Genomic DNA, 11,151 nt, shown 5'->3' on the forward strand with positions numbered 1-11,151 from the left:
CTTGTATGAAAACCTCACCTGGCAGGGAAGACTCACCCAGTGGGGAGGTCTCGCTGGTCAGTTCTCCTCCTAGAGGTTCCCCTCAATCTACAACTACTGCCTAGTCTGGGCTGTCTTCCTCTGCAACGTTCCCAGGGGCCCGGACCTACCTCCTGGGCCTGGGAGCCTCACCCTTCGCAGCCAAGTCTCCTTAGGCTGCCTCTCCTCAGAGGATCTGCCCGCAGTCCTGGAAACTTCGCTCTGCCCCTAGGCATGTCTCTGTGCGGCTCTTCCAGCAAGAAGCAGCCTAGGTCCTGGGACCCTGCTCTGCACCTAATTGCCTGGCTATGCGGCCCCTCCCCTGGGCTGCCACCTGGAGCCCTGTACAATAGCTCCGAGACCCAGAGACCCGCCATACACCTCTTCCTCCGGACAGCCGCCCGGTGTTCCGACGCAGTCACTAGGAGTCCAAGCAACTCACTTCGGGTCTCCTCCTCCCACCAACTGCCTGTAGCCCTAGGCAGCACTCCGAGTCCACGTGACCTGCCCTGTTCCTCCTCCTCCTCTGGGTAGCCCCCTGGGTGTTCAGGAGCGGTTGCTCCGAGACCAAGCGGCCCACCGCGCTCCTCCTCCAGGCAGGCCACCGGTGTTCAGGAGCGGTCACTTTGAGTCCAAACAACTTACCACTTTCCTCCTCCTCTGGCAACTGCCTGTAGCTCTGATACAGTCACTCCTAGACCAAGCGACCCGCCGCACTTCTCCTCTTCCTCCGGGCAGCCCCCCTGGTGTTCAGAAGCGGTTGCTCTGAGTCTAAACAGCTCACCACTCAGCTCCTTCTCTGGCAACCGCCTGTGGCTCTGATGCAGTCACTCCTAGACCAAGCGACCCACCATGTTCCTCCTCTTTCTCGGGGCAGCCCCCCGGTGTTCAGAAGCGATCACTCTGAGTCCAAACAGCTCACCGCGCAGCTCCTCCTCAGGCAGCCACCCGGAGCCCCAGTGGTTGCTCTGAGTCCAAGCACTGTGCTGAGACGCCTCCTCTATGATGATCCCAGTTGTCCGTGTTTACCACTCCAGCAGGCGGGGGAGGGGTGTCTCGCCGAGCAACTCCACTTCACAAATTCCCTGTGTTCCGGGGCTACTGCCCCATCCGGGACGCCTCCCCAACGGGAGAGACTCACCCTGCGGCTTTGAGTTGGTCCCAAGTCTCTCACTATCTCCTCTTTTGAATCCTGCGTCCTGGAGCAACATGAAATGCAGCCGCCCTCTAGTCCGCCATCTTGAAAACTCAGAAGTAAACTTTTATTTAGCACTGAGATTGAAAGAGATTTGGTAACAATTTCATGTACTCTGAGTCATGTAATAAAAGATCTCCTCAAAAACAGTATTATAGTAAACAATAAAATATTTTATGTTTTTTTTTTTCCTCAAAGCAACCTTTGATGAAAGCTACCACATTTATGTTAGCTCTTAGTAAGTCAGTTGAAGGAGCTGGACTTCACCAAGTGCTTATTACATAAAACTTTTGAAGATATTACTTGACTCTAAGATAGTCTTTATGACTTCTTAAATTACTTAATTTTTAAAGAAAATCTCAAAAATAATCCATGTGCATACATGAATAGACAAATCAAATATCCTGACATGTGAAATTTCTCTCTTCTCCAGTTCTATTACTTAGAAGTAGTTACATTGCCCTTTACTTCTTCTGGAATTGACCATTTTAATTTAATAATTATTTTTATTATTAGATATTAAACCCAGCTTTATCCACTGAGCTTTATCCAGACTTTTTAAAATTGTTTTTCTGAGACAGGGTCTTGCTAAATTGCTGAGGTTGACCTTGAACTTGCAATTCTACTGAATTTCTGGAATTACAGGTGAGTGCCACTGCACCCTGATGACCAGTATAATTTTAAATGACAGTACATTTTCTTGATATCAACTTTAGACTATATCTATTGATGTAATTATTTATAAGAAAAAGAAGTAAAAGAAGTTTAACCATCTTCCATTTGCCTTCTCAGTTTCTAAAATATGTTTTTTGTTTTTTCTGAACGTTGCCTGTAAGACTGTGTTTCAATATATAAATTCTACACAGGGTCTTCTAACTCTTCACAAAAATGAGATTTAGCACATTTATACTTCCTTCTCATTCCTCTTGCCCCTAATTCTATTTATTATATTACTTTAATATTGTCAAAGTTTACATATTTCCATATTACTTGATCATATTTGACTTCAGTTTTTATATATGGTTTTCAAGTGTTGAAATTAATGAATGACATTTAATGTGATTAAATTACATATATTAAAGTACATATATCACCTTATACATGTGCAGTTATGAGTGTGTGCACATACATATATATTATATTACTATGGAAGTAAAAAGTGTGATTAAGCACATTAAAAAATGTAAGTTTTAAAGCAAATCACACCCTCTCAATTAAGTTTATTAAAGGAGATTAAGCATCAAGGTTAAGTTGATTTTTTTTCCTTATTTGGCCTTTTCTGGGTTATGTGTAGAGAACATTCCTCTGCCCTTACTTCCATCCTCATGCTCAAGTAGACGGAACTTGAGGAAACAGGGAGAAGATGTCCACAAGCCCTTATTTGCCACAGCTGACCTTGCATTTGTATCCACCTAAGTCACCTTTGCTCCTGTTTCTAGCTGAGCTGTCGGGACTCAGCCTGTTCCAATCCCTCTCACTCAGCCTCAAATCCTAGTCCCATTTGCCTACCTAAAAACATTGCTACAGAATAAACTCACCCTTTTCATCCCTGCATCATAGTTTAATATTTCTCTCTCTGCTGGATCTTTCTCTTAACCTTTAAAGGCGGTGTTATTTTTATAATTTTCCAAAACTATTTCTCAATTTCATTGTTTCTTTTCAGCTGTCTTACAATTTTTCTTTTATAGTAAAAAGAAAAGAAAACCCTGTAAACATTTATTTATACTTACTGTCTCCATTTGCCTTTTTTTTTTCCTTTGCTGATTGCTATACAACCATTCCCTAGAGTAGTTTTTAAAACAAACAAATGAACAAAAAAAGTGAAATATTTTTAAGTGAATCAATTGTGTTGTCTACTTTCCTATAATTTCCTCTTCAATTAGCTGAAATATATCCTGGATTTTTTTGCATATAAAATGCATGGGTGGTGATGTATGCAAAAATTTTTATTTTGTTCTGAATATGGATTAATGATTTGACTGAAGAATTTTAGATTGAAGATAATTTTCTCTTAGGAATTTGAAGACATTACTTTATTGTTCATGAACATCTTTCAAACTGAAGAAAATTCTGATTCTTTTAGAGAGTTTGGGTCACAATTGGAAGCTTTAGAATTTTCTTTATCTACTCAGTTAATTGCTTTTATAGACTTCGTATCTGGGTTTATGCCTTAAACTCTTCTCCCCTCACTTCCTGGATTAGCTATTTGACTCTTAGTGGGTCATTGATAGCCGAAGACTTTGTCTCTAGCTCAAAGAAATTTTCTTCTACTACTACTTATATATTTTTTCATCCTCTTGTTCTGCATGTTTCCACCATCTCTTTTTCAAACACCATTGTCCTTCATGTATTTTAACTTCTCACTCATGTTTTCCCTTGCTTTACACTTTTTTATTTGGGGACATTGCATTGATTTACTTTTCTGCTCATTAACTTCAGATGCGGATATTTTATGCAGTTCGTTTGTTGCCTTTTTGTCAATGTTTCACTTTTATCTTTTTGTATTTTTAAATATTATTTATTTATTTATTTTAATTAGAACTTTATAGTTACACATAATAGTTGGATTCATTCTGAAAAATATACATGCGTAGAATTCCATTTCAGTTCATGATTCCCCTTTTCCCTCCCTCTTTCCTTTCTGTCCTCCCTCCTTTTTCCCATTCTCCTTCCTCTACTCCCTTAGACTTCTTTTCACTGGTCTATTTATTTATATTTGATTGGTTCTTTTTACTTATACATTAAAGGTGAAGTTCCCTGTAGTATATTCACATATGCACATAGCCTGATTTTTAAAGAATTCATTCTGCCTTGCCTCCTCTTTTCCATTCATCTACTCTGCCTCTTGATTTCTTTCTTGTACATTACTGATCTCCCCTCTTTTATGATATTCTATTATAGCATTCCCCTTTCCTTTATTTTATTCTAGCTTCCTCATATGAGAGAAAACATTTAAGCTTTCAGTTTCTGAGTTTTGACTTATTTCACTTAGTGTGATTTTCTCCATTTCCATCCATTTACCAGCAAATGCCATAATTTTATTCTTATTTATGGCTCAATAGAGCTCCATTGTATATTTGCCACAGTTTATTAATACATTCACATATTGACAGGCACGTGGGTTGATTTCATAATTTAGCTATTGTGAATTGTGCTACTATATACATTGAAGCAGTTTTATCATTATAGTATGCCAATTTTAGATCTTTTGTGACAATATCAAGGAGTGGGATAGCTGGGTCATATGGTGGTTCTATCCCTAGATTTTTTGAGGAATCTCCATACTGCTTTTTTTTTTAATGTAACTTTCTTTTTTTATTAATTTTTAAAATTTTTACAGACTGCATTTTGATTCATTGTACACAAATGGGGTCCAACTTTTCATTTCTATGATTGTACACAATGTAGATTCAAACCATTCATGTAATCATACATATACATAGGGTAATACTGTTTCATTCTACTATCTTTCTATCCCCCACCCCCTCCTACCCCATTTTCCTCTACACCATCCAAAGTTCCTTCATTTTTCTCTTCTCCCCACCCCTCACCACACCCTCCTGTTTTATATCGTCATCCACTATCAGAGAAAACATTTGGCTTTGGTTTTTTGGGCTTGGCCTATTTCACTTAACGTGATATTTTCCAACTTCATCCATTTCCATACTGCTTTGCTGAGTAATTGTACTAGACTGTATTCCCACCAACAATGTCAGCATTGTTTGTATTCTTGACATTGCCATTCTGACTGGAATGAGATGAAATTGTGTAGTTTTGATTTGCATTTCCCTGATTGCTAGAGGTGTTGAACATTTTTTAAAATTTATTTGTTGACTATTTGGGTTTCTTATTTTGATAAGTTTCTTGTTTAGTTCTTTTGATCATTCGATTGGGTTATTTGTTTTTTTGTGTTAAGTTTTTTGAATTCTTTGTATATTCTGGATATTAATCCCCTATTGGAGGAGTAGCTGGCCAAGATTTTCTCCCATTTTGTAGGCTTTATCTTCGCACTCTTAATTTGTCCTTTGCTGTGCAGAAGCTTTTTAGTTTGATAGTACCCCACTTTTTTTGTACCAGGGATTGAGTTAAGGGCACTTAACCACTGAACTGCATCCCCAACCCTTTTAAAATTTTTTATTTTGAGATAGGGTCTGGCTATACTTATGGCCTCACTAGGTTGTTAAAGCTGGCTTTGAACTCATGATCCTCCTGCCTCAGCCTCCCAGGCTTCTGGGATTATAGTGATGCACCACCACACCCAGCATGGCATCCCACTTATTGATTCTTTGTTTTATTTCTTATGCTTTGGAGGTCTTTTCAAGGAAGACAGTTTCTACACTTGTATGATGTAATGTTGATCCTCTGTTTCTTCTAGCAGCTGAAATTTCTGGTTTAATACCTAAGTCTTTGATCCATTTCAATTTGAGTTTTGTGTAGGGTGTGAGATAGGGGTCTAATTACATTTTTCTACATAGAGTTCTCCAGTTTTCCCAGCACCATTTGTTAAAAAGTCTGTCTATTCTCCAAAATATATTTTTGGCAACTTTGTCAAGTATGAGCTACCTGTAAGTATGTGGTTTTGTCTCAATGTCTTTGATTCTGTTCTATTGGTCTTCATGCCTAGTTTGATGCCAATACCATGCTGGTTTTGTTACTACAGCTCTTATAGTATAATTTCAGATCAGGTGTTTAGATGCCTCCTGTTTTACTTTTCTTGCTTAGTATTGCTTTGGCTATTCTGAGTCTCCTATTCTTCCAAATGAATTTAAGAATTGTTTTTTTTCTAATTCTATGAAGAATGCCATTGGCATTTTGATGGATATTGCATTAAATATGTATAATGCTTTTGGTGGTATGGTCATTTTTACAATGTTAATTCTGTGTATATAAGAATATGGCATGTTTTTACATCTTATAAGGTCTTCTTCAATTTCTTTCTTCAGCATTCTATAATTTTAATTGTAGAGTTTTTTTTTTTAACCTCCTTAGATTAATTCCAAAATATTTCACTTCATTTTTTTTTTTTTTTTGAGGTTTTTGTGTCTGGAATGGCTTTCCTGATTTCTTCTTTGTTTGAATCATGTTTGGAGTATAGGAAAGCTATTGATTTATGGGTGTTGGTATTGTATCCTGCTACTTTTTTAAAACTAATTTTAAGGTCTAAAAGTCTGCTTGTGGAATTTTTTGGGTCTTCCAGACATAGGATCATGTTATTGGCAAACCAAGGCAGTTTGACTTCTTTTCTTATTTATATACCTTTGATTTCCTTTTCTTGCCTGATCACTCTGGCTACTGTTTCAAGGACTATGTTGCATAGGAGTGGTAAGAGTGAATGGCCTTGTCTTGTTCCTGATTTTAGAGTAAATACTTTTAGTTTTTCTCCATTCAGTATGATGTTGGCTTTGGGTTTGTCATAAATGGCCTTTATGTTGTTAAGGTAAGTTCCTTTGATCCCTATCTTCTCCAGCATTTTTAACATGAAAGACCTTTAATCAAAGACCTTTTGTGCATCTATCGAGATGATCATGTGATTCTTTTTAAAAAAAAAAAAATTAGTTGTAGATGGACACAATACCTTTATTTATTTATTTAATGTGGTACTGAGGATCAAACCCAGTGCCTCACATGTGCTGGTCAAGTGTTCTACCACTGAGCTTCATGCTCAGCCCCAGATCTTGTGATTCTTGTCTTTAATTCTGTTTAAGTGTTGAATTACATTTATTGATTTGCATATGTTGAACCATCTCTGGATGAAACCCACTTGTTGCATCTCTGGAATGAGACCCACTTGATCATGATGTATTAGCTTTTATATGTGTTTTTGTATGCTGTTTGCTAATATTTTATTAAGGATATTTACATCTATATTCATAAGGCATATTGGTCTGTATCTTTCTCTGGTTTTGATATCAAGGCTATTTGACTTCATGGAATGTATTTGGGAGTGTTCTCTTTCAATTTTATGGAATAATTTGAGAAAGTGTTCAGTAAAAGTCTGAAAGTCTGGTAGAACTCAGCTGAGAAGTCATCTAGTCTAGGGCTTTTCTTTTCTGGAAGGCTTTTAATTGCTGTTTCAATTTCATTACTTGATATTGGTCTGTGTAGATTTTCTATATCTTCCTGATTCCATTTGGGCAGGTCATATGTGCTTAGGAATTTGTCAATGTCTTCTAGATTTTTCAGTTTATTGGAGTATAGACTTTCAAAATAGATTCTGATAATCCTCTGTATTTCAGAAGGGTCTGTGTTGATATCTCCTTTTTAATCTCTGATCTTATTGATTTGAATCTTCTCTTTCTTTTCATTATCTTGGCAAAGGGTTTATCAATCTTACTATCTTTTCAATGAGCCAACTCTCTGTTGTATTGATCCTATGTATTTTTTTTTATTCTCAATTTCATTAATTTCAGCTCTGATCTTAATTATTTCCTGTCTTATACTGGTTTTTGAATTAGTTTGTTCTTCTTTTTCTAAGGACTTGATGTGGAGCATAGTCTTATTTATTTGGAATCTATCTTTTAATATTGGCACTCATTGATGTAAATTTTTCTCAGAATTGCTTTCATAGTGTCTCAGAGGTTTCAATATGTTGTATCTCTGTTCTCATTCATTTCTGAGAAATTATTTCTACTCTCATTTCTTCTTTGATTTATTCTTCATTTAAGAGAGTACTGTTCAGTTTCCATGTGTTTATGTGGTTTATATTATTTTTATTGATTTCTAGTTTTATTACATTATGAACTGAAAAGTCACATGGGATTATATCTTTTTTTTTTGTATTTGCTAAGATTTGCTTTGTAATGAAGAATATGGTCTATTTTAGAAAAAGTTTCATGTGCTGCTGAGAAAAAGATAAATTTAGCTGTTTTGGGGTGAAATGTTCTATAGATATCTGTTAGGGCCATTTAATTTACAGTATTATTTAGGTTGGAGATATCTTCATTGATTTTATGCTCTAATGACCTATTTTTGATAAGGGTATTTTAAAATCACCCAGTATTATTAACTTGGGGTCTGTCTGGGATAATGGAAAATTATTATTTTTTTTAATGGAGTTGGGGAGCTGACATTTGGGGCATAAATGTGTACTATTATTATCTTGTTGGATTGTTCCCTTTACTAGGACATAATGGCCTATTTTGTTTCTTCCGATTAAGTTTTGCTTAAAATCTTCCTTGTCAGATATGAAAATAACTATTCCTGCTTGTTTTCACAGTCCATATTCATGCAATAATTTTTCCATCTCTTTGTCTTCAGCCTGTGAATGTTTTTGCTTATGAGTCTCTTGTAAACAGCTTATAGCTGGGTCTTGTGTTTTGATTCATTCTGCTCATCTATGTCTTTTAATTTTGGAATTGAGACCATTAACATTCAGCATTAGTATGGATATGTGTTTGTGCTTTCCTGCCATATTGATTTTTTGCTTTATTTAATACTGTCTTTATTCTCATTTAGTGATCTTCCCCTGTTTGGGAGTTTTGGGGTTTGATTTTTAGTTCCTCCGTGTATAGTTTATCTTTGGGTATTCTTTGCAGTGCTGGCTCTGTACTCATGAATTCTTTTAGTTTATTCTTGTAATAGGAAGTTTTAATTTTCCTCTTCAATTTGAAACTGAGCTTTGTTGGGTATAGTAACTTTGGCTAGCAGTTGTTTTCTTTTAGAGTTTGAAATATCTCATTCCAAGCTCTCCTAGATTTTAGGGTCTGAATTGAGAAATTAGATGTGAGATTTGTTGATCTGCCTCTAAATGTTACCTGATGTTTCTCTTTTGCAGCTTTTAATAATCTTTCCTTATTTTCTTTGTAAGGCATTTTGATTAGGATATGTCTTCAGAGCTTCTCATTTGAATAGGTCTATTTGGGGTCCTGTAAACCTCCTGTATGGGGATGGCTATCTCATTTCTTTGTTCCTTCTTGGGTCCTTATTGTTGGTTTGGGGCTTTTGTTTCCTCAATTCTTTGAATTGGAGTAATATCAGGGCCCAGGTTGTGTTAGATTGTGTGAGGGGTGAGAATAACTGGCTTAGTTGAGATGTATTTATGAGCTGCAGGATATCTACTCTGTAATCTGGAAGGGTCCCAATCTCTTTCTGGCCCCTCTTAAAGGAAGAAGGGAGAGAGGAGTGGCACTAATACTAGCAACACTGCACAGCTTTAAGATAAGTGTTCAGTGTTTGACATCTATAACACCAATTGCCACCTATATAGGAATGGTGGAGTCAGCTTTTAATGATACTATTAACAATAAAAATCTATAAACTAGATCAGGTGTCTACTATATTGTCCTCTATATTAATAATCACAACATCTTGAATGGGGTAGAGATTGTATAGTCTGATCATTAGTTTAGGTTTTTAATCTGTTCTATTCTTTTTATTTTTTATTTATTTTTTGATACCAGGGATTGAACTCAAGTGATTAACCACTGAGCCACATCCCCAGTCCTTTTTTATTCTTTATTTTGAGACAAGGTCTCCCTAAGTTGCTTAGGGCCTTGCTAAATTGCTGAGACTGGCTTTGAATTTGCAATTCCTCTGCTTCAGCCTCCTGAGCTGCTAGGATTACAAATATGCTCCACTGTCCCTGGACTCTTCTATTCTTTATATTAAAGTGTAGCTGAAGATTGAGTGACATTATTTTGTGTGTGGAGTAAGGTGTGCTGTTTTTTGGTTGATTTTCTCTACCCTGTGAACTTATAGAATACCTATAGGTTCCCAGCTGCTCACAGAGTAGGCTGAAACAATTGTAACCACTGATGTAAACAATGCACAATATTAAAGTAAACACCCAATTCCTACTATGTCATTGACAACATTAATTTCAACAAAAAACAGGAATGATTGGATCAGCAATTGTCAACAGTAAAAACAATAATCATAAACTGAATCTGGTGTTAAAGCAGGTGTTAACTATGTCACCACAGTAATAAGAATTCCATCAGCATTAATGATGGAGTTAGAAATTATATAAATCAATTACTTCTAAAAGATGGTAAAAATACAGTTAATTATGAGAAGAGAAATTGTGCTAGGAAGGTAGAAAAGAGTAAAGAGTAAGCAGGGGCTGAAGAAGATATGTTGCAGGAGATGGTTATGAGGAAGGAGGAGAAAAACAGGAGAAGCATAGTAAAGAGAGGAAGAAAGAATAACAGAAGTTAGTGGTTAACAGAAGAAGAAAAGAGAGAAAGAGAAATAGGAGAAACAGACAAATGAAAACAATACAAAACTGAAATAAATATATACAAACTAGAAAACCCTAACCCTCAAAAGACTAGATAAGGAAAAATAACTACATTCAAAAATACTAAAAATGAGAAACGTGTATATGTACATATGTCCCTGAACCAATCAACATAGCAAGAAGACACACACACACACACACACACACACACAAGAAAAGAGAACTTTTTAAATGAAAAATGAAGGAATCATCTCCATTGAGTTGGTCAAAATAGTCAATGAGAATGGATGGTCATTGTCTATGCCCAACTGTCTTTCGTCTCATTTCTTCTTGAGCTATGTACTGATAGAGGAAGGGGGGGAGGTTGTTGTTAACCCCTTCAGGTTTTTGTGTTGTTCTTGAGCTCCCAGTTGGTGTAGCTTCCCTTCTCCCAAGTGTGAGGTGGGATGGATTAGAAGTACAGTCAGTTGGAATTTTGTCTGTACAGACAGGTTGGGTGCACTTCTGGGGTAAAGTTTCTGCAGAGTTCTATAAGGGGAGTTCTGGCAGGTGGTGCTTTGTTGGGTGGTGCTCTGAAGAGGTTAGATCAACATACCCGTAGGGCCTGGCAGTTGCTGATCTCTGATGGAGTCTGGATTTCAACAGCCTCTCAAGAATTCCCTTTGTGGATCAGGAGAATCAATCCTTTGCCCTCTCTTTTGCCTATGAGCACAGCCCTCCTAGACATAGTCCCTGAGTGTATTCACACCCACCAGTTCAG

This window comes from Sciurus carolinensis, chromosome 7 (assembly GCF_902686445.1).
Source record: "Sciurus carolinensis chromosome 7, mSciCar1.2, whole genome shotgun sequence".
Classification (NCBI taxonomy): Eukaryota; Metazoa; Chordata; class Mammalia; order Rodentia; family Sciuridae; genus Sciurus; species Sciurus carolinensis.